Source organism: Saccopteryx leptura, chromosome 3 (genome assembly GCF_036850995.1).
Source record: "Saccopteryx leptura isolate mSacLep1 chromosome 3, mSacLep1_pri_phased_curated, whole genome shotgun sequence".
Lineage (NCBI taxonomy): Eukaryota > Metazoa > Chordata > Mammalia > Chiroptera > Emballonuridae > Saccopteryx > Saccopteryx leptura.
The window spans coordinates 304075699-304091566 of NC_089505.1; the positions used below are offsets into that span (position 1 = coordinate 304075699).

Here is a 15868-nt window from a genome sequence, read left to right on the forward strand (position 1 = left end):
CCAGATTCGGCTGATTAACCTTGAGAAATTTTACTTTTTCAATACCAGTTATATGAGGGAAATATCACCAAGACAATTCCAGTTCCCTTTATTGTTGGGATTGATGCATTTGCTTGTAAAAAAAGAAAGAAAGAAAAGAGAAAAGAAAGAAATGTGAACATCCATTTCTAGGGTTGTAGAATTTTAGGAAAATTTAAAGTATGACAATCTTTTTTTTTCAGTTTCTGGAAATATCATACTTTTGTACTATAGTTATACTAAAGGAAAGTACTTATCTGAGTTCTACAATATATTTTGAAAAGAAAAATATTGTAAATACTTGTCAGCCACTTTTTTTTTTTTTTTAAATATGGAACGCTTCACGAATTTGCGTGTCATCCTTGCGCAGGGGCCATGCTAATCTTCTCTGTATCGTTCCAATTTTAGTATATGTGCTGCTGAAGCGAGCACAGTCAGCCACTTTTTTTGTTTCACAAATCTCTAGCAAGTATTTGTCTATCGTTTTTTACTCTAATGTATCAGATGATAATGCTTCCCAAATATAAAAAGTAGGTCACTGTGGCAGCTGAGAATTTGAGCTGACTCATTATAAAATAAAAGCCTAAAAGCCTTGGGGTAAACTGTTGAATTCTATACTTTTTAACCTTTCATACAATGAAAAAATTAAATGCAACTATTTAATAGAAGTAATACAAAGGTAACAAGCCCTTATTGGATTAAAGTAACTTGTATGGTTAGTTCGGGCATTTATACTAACTCTTATCTGGATGTTTCTCTTTTTATCAGTCTCTCATGAATTTGTGTGGAAATTTCATTATCTTAAGTATATGTAGCTCCTAGATAAGTCTAATGGCAAAACTCACTGAGGTTTGTGCACTTTTTTTCAGGCATTTGGAAGGAAAAAAAGGGAATGTTTCCTATTTATTGGCTCTCTGAAACCAAGCCATGTTGTCAGAAGTCAGCTAAGGGAGATGTAAATATTATAGCGCAACTTTTCACTACCATTTTAAATACAGCCTCAGTAGCACAGAATCAATATAGCTTTTTAAAATTATTACAACTGAACTAGAACTGAATAGAAAGAGACCCTTCAACATCTGATGCTGATTGCCAGCCATACGTGAGGCTTTGTGCTTGCCTTTCCCTATTGTTTAATAAGCTTCAGAATAAATAACTCTGAAATGTTGCCTGGATCCTCTAACCTTTTAGGAGACAAACATAGATTGTTGCTTGATGGCTTTATGCTTCTCATTAGAGGTATTTAAAGCCTTCTTATCTGAAATAATTTTAGACTTAGAGAATGTTGTAAAAATAACCCAGAACTTCCCTCTTCTTCCACCCATTGTCCTATGCTTTTTCCTCACCCGAACGCCTCGCATAATCATGACGCCGTTACCAAAACTAAGCAGATAGCTTTCATACAGTGCTATTAACTAACCTGCACACTTCACTCAGATGTCACTGGATTTGTCTCCTTTAGACAACTTTTAATACAAAGTCTTATAGCACTTTTCCACAGAACTTGTTCTCTGTCTCGTTGTGTTTTAACCTTGGTTCATTTTAATCGTTATCATTTAGAGAATTTTTCCAGAAAAATTTTAAATCATTTTCTTTGTAGTATGCCCTCAACTCTCATCTTTGTTTTGAAGAAAAATTTATTAAATTTAATTGTATTATCTTTATAGCTATTAACTTTCCATTACCTCATTATCAATTTCATTAATTAAAACATTTTATTTTGAATAAAAATAATTAAATTATTATTTTTTGAAATTATTGACTAGGTATTATAGCTTTATTTATATGACTATAAATTGGATAAAACTTAAATGTGCAATAAGCTATAATTGGTGAACTATATTGTGGTATGTAAACATGCACTGATAATATTATAGAAGAATATTTAATTACTTGAGAAAAATTAATGTATATTGTTAGGAGAAAATAGTTTCCCAATGTGTCTAGTTTATTAAAAAAATAATATGAAACATAGTATGTGTGGAAAAAACTGAAAGTGCACATAAGATAATAAAGTATTCATCTCTGGATAATGAGATTTGAGGTAGAATTTATTTTTCTTTTTGTGTGTTTCTTTATTAAAAATATTTCAACAATAATATTATATTGCTTTTTGTTTGAGAAAAATGTTATTAAAATCATAAAATGAAAATGCTGGTTGTTCTCAATATATATTATACCTCTAATTTATAACCTTAGAACTAAGAGATTCTTTTTCTTATTTTGGAAGCATAAAAGAATTAGAATAATAGGTGGTACCTTTAGGTTTTCAAATATTGAATCAATATATCTGGAAAGGGGGATGGCAATACATTTTTCATATTTAAGCATGCATGTTTTGGCTTATTACATCAATTAGCATTTTTCTAATTAATATTTTTCTTTTTTTGTGAGACAGAAACAGAGAGAGGGACAGATAGGGACAGATAGGAAAGAAGAAAGAGAGATGAGAAGCATCAACTCTTTATTGCAGCTCCTTAGTTGTTCATTGATTGCTTTCTCATATGTTCCTTGACCAGGGGGCTTGAGTGTTCCTTGACAGCAGCTTCAGTGACCCCTTGCTCAAGCCAGTGACCTTGGGCTTCAAGCCAGGGACCTTTGGGCTCAAGCCAGTGGCCCTGCCCTCAAGCTAGCAACCTTGGGGTTTCAAGCCTGAGTTCTCTGCATCCCAGTCCAACATTCTATCCACTGTGTTACCGCCTGATCAGGCAATATTTATTTTCTTGATTTTAACTATAGTAAGGTCAATATGAAATTATATATTTTTAGTAACTAATGGTTTGTGTAAGTACCATTTTGAACTACCATTATCAATAGGATAGTCATGGGCACCTTTATTGATACCTACTATGTGCTGAATTTTACATCTTATCCCAGTTTGTGTTTAGATCATCTAGTGAGGTGAGAACTGATGTTATTCCCATTTTACAGATGAGAAAATAGAGACACAGATGGTTCAGTAATTTGTACCAGAAGTCTCAGCTGGGAAGTAGTAGAGCTAGCCTTTGAATCCAGGCAGTCTGTGCTCTGAACCCCAATGCTGTATTACTTCTAATTAAGAAAAAAATTAAAAAACCCATACATTTTACATTAAAACATACTGATATAATTTATCCTTTCCTCAGTTATGCAGACAGGATATAGAGTGTTCCAGTCTCCAGGCTGTCATGAGAATATGAGTTACACTGTGTTGGTGAATAATGAAAGTGCAATTCAAGTGCTTCAGTGTATATAATTGGGCATAATTCAGATGTTATTTCCTGAAGTCTACTTGTAATTATCAATACTGACATCATAGCTATCAATTGCTGAACCATTCCTAATACCACGCACTCTGCATTATATGAATTATCTTATGTGATGCTCAGAACAGAGATAGGCCCTCATATTATTGTGCTATTTTATTCATGGGGCAACCAAAGCTTTGAGAGACTTAACTTCATTAACTTGTCTAAGACCATAGAGCAATAGTACCAAGAATTTGAACCTAGGTTTTTCCGACTCCAACATTGGCTTTTAAGCACTACACCATGCTAACTTGCTTCCTAAAGAGTTCTGTATAGTTGGATTATACTTGCATTACCTTTATCAGAAGTATTCTTGTATTTTAAGCCTGATTGAGCAACGAGAATAAATAATATTTTTCTAGGTTTACCAGAAGGCCAGAGACTTTTAAACCACTTTTATGTTTGTAATCGCAGATAGGGTGACCAGCCACGTGCCAATTTAAGAAGCGAACATTTGAGATTTAAATACCATTTGAGATTTAAACACAGATGATCTGAACAGATGATCTGAACACAAACTGAACTAAGATGTAAAATTCAGCTCATAGTAGGTATCAATAAAGGTACCCATGACTATTAAACACCATGTCTCCAGTTCCAGCTAAGCTAAGCATCCAAGTAAATATGTTCTGAAACAACAACAACAAAAATCTTAAACAGAGGGAAAGAAATAATATTCTTTTTTAATGTGTGCTATTGAAAAAAGGGAAAGAAATAGTGTCTTTAGAGTTTGCCTATACTCTCAGAGTGGGATAAGCTTTGTGTTTTACAGGAGGTGTTGCAAACCTGGTCAGCCCACAGTGATCTGACAACCTTAGCAGCAATGCTTGTCTCAGACAGACACTCATGACATTTGAAAGAGTACCTCATTGTGAAACAAAATCACCACCTGAGAGGAACTGAACCTGAACTCGGGAACTGCAGTCCCATGCGGGTTGCAGGTTGCAGGGGTGAGGCATTCACCCATCATGGGTCCACTTCGCCCTGGATTCCACCCCTCCAGTTCCCCCATCTCTCCTCCATCACCATTCCCTCTTTCTCTATCTGAGAATTTCCCTCAGTATGCAAAATCCTCTAGTGTCTCCCAACTTAAAAAACAAACAAACAGAAAACAATCCTTTGGTTCTCAGTCCTTTTTCCAGCAATTACCCTATTACTCTGCCCCTTTTTGAAGTCAAACGTCTTTGAAGAGAAGTCTTTCACATGCCATCTGCACTTCCTCAGCTTCCATGCTCTCTTCAGTTCACCTCGGCCAGCCTCCACCCCAACGTCACTGAAACTGCTCTTTTCAAGGGTGCTAGTGACCTCCATTTGCCAAATTCAACAGACACATCTGCAGAGAGCCACTGCATCTAAATACGTCCAGCCTGTGTACAGGGGAGAGCAGAGGAAGGGCCCTGCTCCACCTCGAGTCACTTGGCAGGGAATGGTCACTAAAACAACTTGGAGGCTGCTCACGGTATTGATGCCAGAAACAGGGTGGCAAGCAGACAGAGCTGCCACAGGCTCAGGATTTTCTGACGTGCTTATAGGATGGAGCACTACATAGAATCACCTCCACACCCCAGCACAATACCCTTTTGTTTATGCATATAAAATAAACGGGTTTTTCAAGCTCGGAGTCATTGTGTTGTTCCATCAGAGCACAATATCCCACCTGGCCCAATCTCTACCTATGTCTCTGTGTTTTCATTAATCCTCCACTGCCCCACTCAGGTCTTCACCCCCTCCCCCCACGTAGGCCACAGCACACATCTTTGTCCTCAACTTTCTCAACCTCTCAAAGCATTACATGCCTTGACTCCAATGGTCCCCAAATGTGCTCCACCCTGGGCCGCGCTGGCATACCCGCCAGGTTCTTTGCTGAAATCAGGGCCTCTTCCGTATTGCCTTTGCCTGCTCCCTGTCATCAGACTGAATCTTACATTCTGGTGCTCTTCAGGGTTCACTTCTCAACAAGTTTCTCTTATTCCTAAATACCTTCTCCCTGGGCAAACTCATTCCACCCACAGCTTCAACTGCAATTAGCTGGTTACTCCCAAATTTGTCCCTTCTGTCCATATCATTTCTTTGGATTTTTTTTCATTCATGCACTTGCTTAACAATGTCACTTAGCTATCTCATGGGTATTTTTTTTTTTTTACAGAGACAGAGAGAGAGAGGGATAGACAGGGACAGACAAACAGGAACAGAGATGAGAAGCATTAATCATTAGTTTTTCGTTGCGCATTGCAACACCTTAGTTGTTCATTGATTGCTTTCTCATATGTGCCTTGACTGTGGGCCTTCAGCAGACCAAGTGACCCCTTGCTCGAGCCAGTGACCTTGGTCTCAAGCTGTGAGCTTTTGCTCAAACCAGATGAGCCCGCACTCAAGCTGGTGACCTCGGGGTCTCAAACTTGGGCCCTCAGCATCCCAGTCCAATGCTCTATCCACTGCGCCACTGCCTGGTCAGGCTCTCATGGGTATTTAAATGTAATATTTCCCTGTGGACTTTGATTTCTTAATCTATTGTTTCATGGTCTCCCCAGTCCCCTGTGGCCCCATCCTGAGTGTTCCCTTCCCCTCTATTATCTGTTTCAATTCAGCCAGGTCTGGATATTTTACTTCCAAATATTTCCCAAACCCAGCAATGCCCACCCAATAGCGATTTTTCCCTTCTTCCTTACAAAAATTCTTATTTTGCCCGGGGTAGCAATATGATCAGTTAAATAGCTATGTTTTGTTTTTTGTTGTTTTTACTTTTTCAGTCTTTCTGGCAGATTGGGGTAACCAGAGTCCTGGTGGGTAGAATGTAGGTAGATCTGGGTGGGACTTCAAGCAAAGAACTTAAGAAAGACTTCCATGTTTGGAAAGCCTATTTGCTCTGCCTCTCTTCCTGCCTGGAGTGAGGACATACTGGCCAGGGCTGCACCTGCCATTTTGTAATTATGAGATTATTTCGAGGTTGAGTCTCACTTTAGGGAAGTTAGAAGTGAGAGCTGCCAGAGTTGCCACTCCAGCCCTGTAACGCTCATTATGTAAGAGAGAATATAATCTCTGTACTAAAGAACTATTTTTTCTAGGTCTCTTTTACTTACAGTAATATGTGATTACTAGCTAACAGGAGGTATCTGTTGGGGACCGCAAGTTGACAGGGTCTTTGTGGTTTAGATTTTTGGAGGACAGAGGTGTGGGGAACAGGCAGTAAGCTGACAGTCTGCCCAAACCCCCACCTCACTTGTTTGGTGAAGTTGCTAAAGGCTAAGTTTTTCTCCATATCTCCATGTTACCTATGAGACTGGATTTTTGTACTCGTCCTATTCCCCATGTCCCTCAGAGAGACTGGAGACTGATTTCTTTTTATTCTCTGTTTTGTGAAGTTAAGATGATATACAGGGTGGAGGGTTTTCTGCACTTGGGAGAATTCTTGGGAGCCTTGGAAATGTGACTTTGTTTTAATGATCTCTTTGATTTGCTAATGACCTCACTTTTCCCTATAAATAAAGCAGGTAGGGGGGTGGAGACTCACTTTTTGCAAACTATCTTTTGTGTTGCAGAGTTTTCTCGAGCCCATCTTTTTTTCTCTTTAAGCCTATTTTCTTAATTCTGTGCTGTTCCCATTCAGGATCTGGAATTAGTAGCCTCACTGGTCTGCGGCAAGTGGTGCCCGAACAGGGACCCTGAGGAAGGGAAAACTAAAGTAAAGGCAGATGACGGAACTCCCCAAGTGCGCACAGTAAGCAAAGTTTTTGAGTAAAGTTCTCAGGGAAAGTAGTGTTGGGAGTAATAAATTATGGGACAATTAGTGTCAAGAGTGAGGGACCTTTTTTTTTGTACAAATGTTTTTATTTGAGGAGGAGCTGTTGTTTGAGAAGTATCAGAGTGATCTAGAAACAGAGGGATGTAAATATGAGAAGACCTTGGAGTTTGAGGATGACTCAGGAGATAATGAGGGTGTCACTGTTATGGCCGCCTTAACTTTTGTGCCTTCACTGCCCTCTGCTCTTTCTTATACTCACCCCTCTGCTCCTCCTTACACTTATTGGGTAGCTCCCAGGGTCTTTGTCTCAGACCTTTGAAGATCCCCACTCCAACAAGCTTTAGATCAGGCTTGAGATATAAAGGATTACATCAGAATATGAGTTAATATTGTGTCTTCATCTATGCAAGGTCTGGCTATTGCCACAGTGCTTCAGGGGAGGACTCAAGGACAATACTTTGATAAACGGCAGAACAAATGAAAGAAGGAAGGCCAGGGAAGTACTTCTGCCCATGGATCTTGTTTCTAACATGGGGGTTTAGGACATTTTGCTAGAAATTGCCCTACGCCCCCCAGATGTCAGTCTTGGCCTCCCCTTTAAGGGCAGTCAGCTCCTAAAGCTCCGGACTTCTGCCCATGCTGTAGGAAAGGGAAACATTGGGCAAATAAATGTAAATCTAAGTATACTGCTGAAGGGCAGGTGATTCAAGGAAATGGATAATGGGGCCCTCTCCAGCCCCATCAAACAATAGGGGCAATGTTGTTTCCTTGGCAAATTCTAATTCCAGCAGGCCACACATCACCAATTTATCCCAAGCAACAGCAGGGTGGCTGCTCCTAGTTCACTCTGGCTACTTAGTTTGATGTTCAGCTGGAATCAAGGTAGAGAAATCTCAGCATAGTCAACCTGAACTGCCAATTACAGCAGCTATGGAATTTGAAAATGGATTGGAGGCTCAAGTATTAGGAAAGTTACAGCTTTTCCTGTTATGGTCTAATTTTCTTTAATGTTTTAGCTACAATCTTCTAAACTATCATTTTGTTTCTTTCCTATTTTTTGCCTAGAAATTAAGACAGGGGTCACCTGGTGGATCTAATTACAAAATTTCCCAGATGCCAAGTAAATTTTACTTGGGGAGATTTTTGTTTAGATCCATCCTCAGTCCCTCTGCCAGAAAATCCCCTAACTGAAATCAGGCAGGCCTCTTTCTAGTCTGATTGTGCTCTGAAATTCTGGGTTTCTCTGATTCTAGTTTCTTTTTAGTTTTTGTCTGATGTTTCCTAAAATGTGTTTTTTTAAGGCCTGAATTAAGTTCTTGCCTACAAGAGTTGGAAATGCTGGCTCTAATATTGAAAAAATAAACTAGTATCATCCGTACATTTTTTGCTTTAAAATTAGAACTTGTAAGGAGTGCTCATTTAAATTTAAATAGAATGGAATGTGGATCCTTAAGACTTGCTAATTTGGTTGGTGCTTTATAAGGTGTGTTCAACTCAGGTATTAGGATTAATCAAAGTTGTGTGTTATACTTGTGTTTCTGTGTTGTAAATTGTCTTGTTTGTGTGTTAAAATGTACTCAGATCTGTGAAACAAAGGAATTAAGCAAAGGAATTAAGTTATTCTTGAATAACTCATTTCAAGAATTTGTCTCAAGCTGCTTCAGGCAGTTGGCTGCTTGTCAGGCCACATCCTACAAAAGGGGCCCTGAGGAAATTGGGAATCTGGCTCCTCTGATGCTCTAAAATGGACTTAACAATAAGCATCATTGGTTTGTTTTCCTCTTGGCTCACTCATGAAGCCATCACAGAGGCTTAGGGCAAAGTAAATTTTCCTAACAAAGCTCTAAGTTTTTTTTGTTTTTGTTTTTGTTTACAATGGGAAGATAAATAAAAACGTCATACTAGATTTTTTTTAGCCTTATGTGCTCTCTAGATTGCCTGTTAATCTATGGGATAAAAATGTTTTGAAAGGTATGGAAGCATTACTTGTAAAAGCATTTACTATATTTTGCCAGGCTTTTAATATTAACCTAAGGACAAGTATTACTTGCAATCCTCAGGGCCAAGATATCATAAAGCATGGCTGTCAACTGCTTAAAAGTCAATTATAAAAAATAAAAATGGGAGAGTCGTGCCCTGGAACTCCTACAAATCTTCTTTATCATGCTTTTTACTTTAAAAAATTTTTGAATACTGATATACAGGGCCATTCAGCAGCTGAGAGACTCTGGAATCCAATGAGGAAAGCCTTTCCTGAAATGCAATGGAAAGACCTGCTCACAGGAATCTGGCAAGAGCCAGACCCTGTTCTCTTATGGGGCTGAGGATGTGTGTGTGTTTTTCCTAGGTCTACTGAGGCTCCTAGGTGGGTTCTTGAATGTTTGGTGAGATGCCATGAGCCAGGATGAGAGACTCACTTCACATGAGGAATTGTATAAGTCTTATTTTACTCCACTCTCATCCCTCTCTCTATCGAGCCTGTTCCACCTATCAAATCCTCTTAACTGCCTCTTCCTGAAAATTCTGCTGTCCTTCTGTCACTTTCTAATCAGCCCTAGATATTCATAAAAAGTTTAAAAAGGCATAGGAGGGCCCTCACCCCCTCAACGAGATCTCCTGAGCATGGCTTTTAAGGTCTTTAATGACCGAGAGGAACAGAATAAGGCAGACAGAGCCCAAAGAGATCAGGCGAAATACTAGCTCTTGGCATATGCCCTTAAAGGCTCCAATGCCCCTAATGGGTCCTCATAAGACTCCATCAGGGCCCTGCTTCAAGAGTAGAAAGGAAGGTCATTGGGCTAAAGCCTGTCTGGCTTCTCAGCCCCTGCCAGGGCCATGCCCTCGCTATGGGAAAAAAAGACACTGGAAGGTAGACTGCCCCCTCACTCATCCAAGGGAGGGTTTAGTCTCTTCCAGCCCTCCTTAGCCACCTCTGACCTAACCTTGCTCAACTTGCTGGGACTTGTCACTGAAGACTGAAGGTGCCCGGGGCCATCAGCCCCATCTCATGTCACCGTGGATGAGCCTAGGGTAACCATCCAACTAGCAGGTAAGCTGTCTCATTTCTTATAGACATGGGGGCCACTTACTCTGCCTTGCCTGAATATTCGGGTCCTGCTCATCCCTCAAAGATCTCTGTTGTGGGTGTTGATGGTCTTATTTTTCTCCTCGTTTGCCACAGATCCACTGCCTTGTCTAATACATAGTGTCTCCTTTACACACTCTTTTCTCCTCCTGCCTCGATGCCCCATGCCTATTTTAGGCTGGGACCTACTCTCCAAATTTAGAGCCTCTTTCTCTTTTCACCTCTCATCCTTGGAGTCAGCCTTGTTGCTACTCTTGACCAGCCAGATTTGCCCACTTCTGTTAAAAATTTACTTCTACCACCCAGCATAGTGAATCCCAAGGTTCTCCTCATGACCCCATGGCTGCAAAACTCCAGGGAAAGGTCCCCTGGTTCATCTCTCTAGGTTTTCTTTTTATTCTCTGTTTTGTGAAGTTAAGATGATATGCAGGGTGGAGGGTTTTCTGCACTTGGGAGAATTCTTGGGAGCCTTGGAAATGTGACTTTGTTTTAATGATCTCTTTGATTTGCTAATGACCTCACTTTTCCCTATAAATAAAGCAGGTAGGGGGATAGAGACTCACTTTTTACAAGCTATCTTCTGTGTTGCAGAACGTCCTCCTGAGCCCATCCTTTTTTCTCTCAATGCCTATTTTCTTAATTCCATGCTGTTCCCACTCAGGACCTGGAATTACTAGCTGCACTGGAAAGTGGCAGCTATCCTTCCACATGTCCACTGCATCATCCTCATCCAAGCCTCTCTCTTCTCTTGACTAATCTTTTAAAAACCTAAATGTGAGAATCTCACATCCCTATTTAAAAGCCTTTGATAGATTATCAGTAAGATAAAATTAAATACAGGTTCTTTAATATGCCATGATGGAGCCCCTATTTAATTTATCAGTGGTCGGCAAGCTCATTAGTCAACAGAGCCAAATATCCACAGTACAACGATTGAAATTTCTTTTGAGAGCCAAATTTTTTAAACTTAAACTATATAGGTAGGTACATTCCTTATCAAGGTGTTGCCCACACATGGTATTTTGTGGAAGAGCTACACTCAAGGGGCCAAAGAGCCACATGTGGATCAACAGCTGCAGTTTGCTGACTAGGGATCTAGGTCGTCTCATATCACTTGATCCTGTCTTTACTTTCTTCCAGGAAGAAGCTTTCCTCGAATGTGTCTAGCTCTGCTTTACCCCAGGGTCTTTGCATGTGCTGTTTGCACTGCCTAGAAATATCTATCCTCTCTTCCTTCTCCACCTCATCTCTCTTCCCCTATTTGAAAGACTAGTTCTTTGTCTTCCTTTAAAGCCCAGGTTAAATGTCACCTCACTGACCATTCATCCTAAATTTGACCATCCCCTTTTACTCCATTATTTCCAATTATTGTCACCTTTTACTTGTCATCATCTCACTTATCACACTTATTGCAATTTGTTTCTAACATGTTCTTTACCTCTCTTTTTAAGGGAGGATATAATATTTATTCCCTACATTTGTTCTCTGTTTACAAGTAACTAACAGGATTGTCTAGTATTGGTTGGTTTACAGTCTTGGCTGAATATTAAAATTATCTGGGGAGCTTTCAAGTAATAATGTCCAGTTCCTATTTCCTAGTCATATTTAATTGATTGATGTTAGGATCCAGGATGAGCAATTTTTTAAGTTCTCCTGGTGATTCTAATGTCCAGCCAGGCTTGTGAACCACTACATAGGCCAATGCTTCCTGACTGGACAGCATTTGCCTATTCATTTAAGTACCATGTGAGAACTTAAAGCAGTCCTAGTAGATGTGCCCACCACTAAGGTTCTTGTTCATTAGGTCTGGGGTGGGGCTCTGAGTATAAAATTTACCCAAGTGATTCTAATGTTGGCCTGGGTAGAAGTCATTTATATTATTGCTCAATACATTCCTGTTGCCTGAATGCACAGTTTACTATACAATTACTTTAAGCAGAACTATACACAAACATTGTATGTGATAGAATATTTTTATATTAATTTCTATTCTTCCTCAATAGGAATTGATTGAATCACTCTGCTTGCTATTCTAGTTGAAAGTCTATCCCAGACTTTTCTTAACACACTCTGAGGAGGCAGCTGTGTTAGGCTTGCTCAGTGGTGTGCCAGCTGCAAGCACTTTACTTGATTAGTGCGTGAGCACGTGGCAGAGGCACATGTGCATAGCCTCTATAAGGCTATGGGTGCTTGCACTCGAGAGAGCTGGGGGATTGTGGATGGTGATTGCCTGCCCACCACTGTGAGGGGCCATTTTTGCTGTTTTTGTGCCAGAGAAGAGGTTTTTCCCTTGCCTGTGTGTTTGTCTGCCATTGTGAGACTTTATTAAATGGAATGGCCTAATGCTTTCTGGCTCCTTAGTTTCTCTACTTTCTGCCTGAATCCAATGTGAACCTGCCTGGCCTTGGCCACCAGCATTACACCCTCCCACTGCTGTTTTCTCTTATTCATGACATTAACTATTCTTGGTCACTCATGGATTCTTCCTTACATTAGGACCCACATAACTGTTGCTTGATAATTCTGTTTTGTAGCTGCAATTATACCAAGTTCACACTTTAAATTCATAGTCAATTATATTCCTACCTACAACTTTTACTTGCCCAGCCCACCACTCACACAGCAGCTGGCACAAAGCCTGTCATGATGAAGGTGCCCAGTGAGCATTTGTTAAATGGAATGAGTTCACTAGCTGTATTTAAAAGGGGTTGCTGTTCCCCAAAATCCTCCAAATGCCCTGTGCTCTCTTTATTTACTTGGGTCCATAGCCATTTCTTCTAGAAGTCTTTGCTCTGTGCCATGATGGTCTGGGTTGGAGAGGAGGAGTAAAAAAGTCAACTTCTAAGTTGAAGCTACACTGAATAGGCTTTCAAGATGCAGAAGTCACAGATACCAGATTCCTGTGTGTGGAGGGGCTTAGCACTCATCTCCTCTTCCTCAGCCGGAGCGTTACCGGCTCATGTTTTTGGAATTTAACGTTGATACTCTGCTGTGTACATTTGAATGTTTTATTCCAGTGTGACTTCTATTGTAAGAAATGCTAAAAAACAACAACAACAAAAAAAACAACAGTGCATTTAAAGGAGCCAGATTGTCTACATAGTGACAAAGAACATTCTGAGGACTTCTGAGGAATAGAAGGTAAAGTAAGACTTGTTACAAAATGCCAGCCCCAGCAGAGACAGTGCCATCTGCTGGGAGGAACAAAACCAAATGACAGGACCGGACTGCTTTACAAGTTAGGAAGCCTGGCACAAATGGTCATTGGCATCAAAACCAAACTAGTACCCAAAAGAAGGCTAAAAGGCACCCTGTTCACCCTCGTAAAACTTTTCATCCAACTTGCAATGTACTGACCACAGCCAGACCACAGAGTAGGAGGACATTGCTCCAGAGGTCAAGGACTTCGTCCACTCACTGTGGCACCCCAGCAGCGAGAATGGTAAGCACTCAATAAATGTGCTACTTATTGAATTCAGGAACTAAAATTACATGCAATGGAGCCAAAAATAAACAGGTGCAGGATTTTAAAAGTAAACTAGGATAGACAAACTGGGAGCAGGAGCTTATTGTCAGGTGAGGGTTTGGGGAGTTGAATGTCTAGATAGGAGAAGCCAGAAAGACTCCCTCTTTTTGTATGTGTGTGCCATTGTTCCAGAAACACAGCTCCTATGTGGGACAAGGACATAATTCATCCCCTGGCATAGGGACCAGGAGGAAATATGACCCAGGCACATTATTAATTGCTTTGTTTGTGAGCTCCTAACCATGTAATTGTTTTAACGATTAGCAGGTGGGTAAGAGTTCCAAGTTTTCAGGACTTCAAACTATTGTGAGTGAGGAGATTAGTGAGTGTGAATGAATCAGGAGAGGGCTCAGGTTGAGACCCCAAGAAAGTTACTTTACAAACAAATAAGGGGGCTTACTGGTAAGTGCAAAGTGTGGAAAGCAGCATTGGGTTCCGTTCAAGCAAGTCGAAAGAGAGAATTCCTTACTGGAAAGGCTTATCTCCTTGTGCTCCAAGGTCAGCTGGAGCTTAAACGGTCACAGGTGCTGCCAGTCTAATCCCTTTGTGCACCATGTCCAGCTGTGGTATGCACACCTGAGAGCTACAACCGGCCTCATCTAGACCCAGGGAGGGATCAGCTTTGCCGTATCTACCGCCTCAGACCACGCTTTTCTCATTCCGGTGAATAATTGACTTCCTCTCCTAATGCATGCATCTCTGTTGCTGTTTCCTCTTTCCTCTGGAACCTGAGGCTAATTGTGTGGTTTCCCCTTTTCTAATGTGTCAGTGATGAGTTTTCCCAAACAGGGAATTTACCTGTTTCAGGGTGAAGGGAGAGGCTTCCCTCTAAACTGTATTTTTGTAAAGGCTTTCCTATCACACATCTGCCAACTGCATATGGAGGAGCATATTAAGCTAAACAATGCTAACAGATAGCATTCTTGTTTCCCATGCTCAGTGGTCATTTCATGATGGAAGTGTCCACTCGTTCTCTCTTTACATTAGTTTCAAGTTCTAATTCATGCTTCAAAAATCCTTCTAAATTTCATACCTTCGTGGGACCATCCAGTAAAAATAGAGTTGGCTCACAACCAACTCCTCTTCCTTGAATATCTGAATCTTACTGCATTCTCAGTCAGACAGAATTTACTGGAGTCTTCTCCCAGCAGTCAGACTATTCCTAGATCATAAATGTTCTAATCAGCAGACCCTGGTCTGAACAGAGAAAGCAAATGGTACTCTGCTTGGTGCCAGGAGTGATGTACCTCTCAGAACCCAAGAATGAATGAATCAGATGCAAGAAAACTCTCGAAAGCTCGTGTAGTCCCAGCTCAGCATCTTTGCTTATTGATACAATTCCCAGTAGATTCTGCATTTGAGGCAGCCTCTCACTGGAGTGAATGTGCCCAGCCTGATCCTGGTCGCCGTATAGCCAACATTCATTGAGCATGAAGTTGCTCCAGGTAGCGCTTCACGTATGGAACTCATTTAACCTTTGCACCAATATCTGTTCTACCAGTTGGGGAAATGGAGATAGAGAGGGGTTCATTAACCTGCGCAAGGCCTCAGAGCCAGCAAGTTGCAGAGCTGATATTTGAACCAAGGCTACCAGGGTCCAGAGTCTAGGCTCTTACCTGCCATGTTATTGACTGAAAATTGAGCAGGATACTCTAGTAGTGTGACTTTGTCCGCAGCAGGCTTCCCACGCCCCTGGCAGTTACCTTAGAGTAGTATATTTGCCCTCCTGTTATGTACAAAGAGCTTTTCAGACCAGATTAACTGGAGTCATGTTTGTTTATAGTCAGGCAATGCTATGTACAGAAATCTTGTTCTATGTCTTCTTTCCCAACAATGCCCCATGAGCTAACCACTCTGTAGTGTTTAAAATTGCAACTACCCTACTTCCGCATTTCTTTTTGAGCTGCAAGTCTTCTTTTATTATTGCATGGCTATTGTGTCTCCATGAGTCCCAGCTTTTACTCAACAATGCTGTCCACTGGGGGGCAACAGTCTCCATATCTCTCTCTCTCTCTCTCTCTCCCTATCTCTCTGTGTGTGTTGAATATATATACATATATATATATATGACTGTGGGACACACACATACAAATATATATTGGAATGAAGAAAGCACTAGACTAAGGTTTCATATGTCATTTTATTTCATTCTTATGACATGAAGTAGGTGCTCTCTTTATATCCACATTATAGAGAAGCAGAGATCAATG

At 40.5% G+C, this 15868-nt stretch overlaps 1 non-coding gene across 1 annotated transcript; it reads right to left on the bottom strand.

Moving 5' to 3' along the window:
• Positions 1-343: 343 nt before the first annotated feature.
• LOC136401872 (U6 spliceosomal RNA) lies at positions 344-450 on the bottom strand. The gene has a single exon (XR_010750798.1). It is a non-coding gene; the product is annotated as a U6 spliceosomal RNA (small nuclear RNA).
• Positions 451-15868: the final 15418 nt, after the last annotated feature.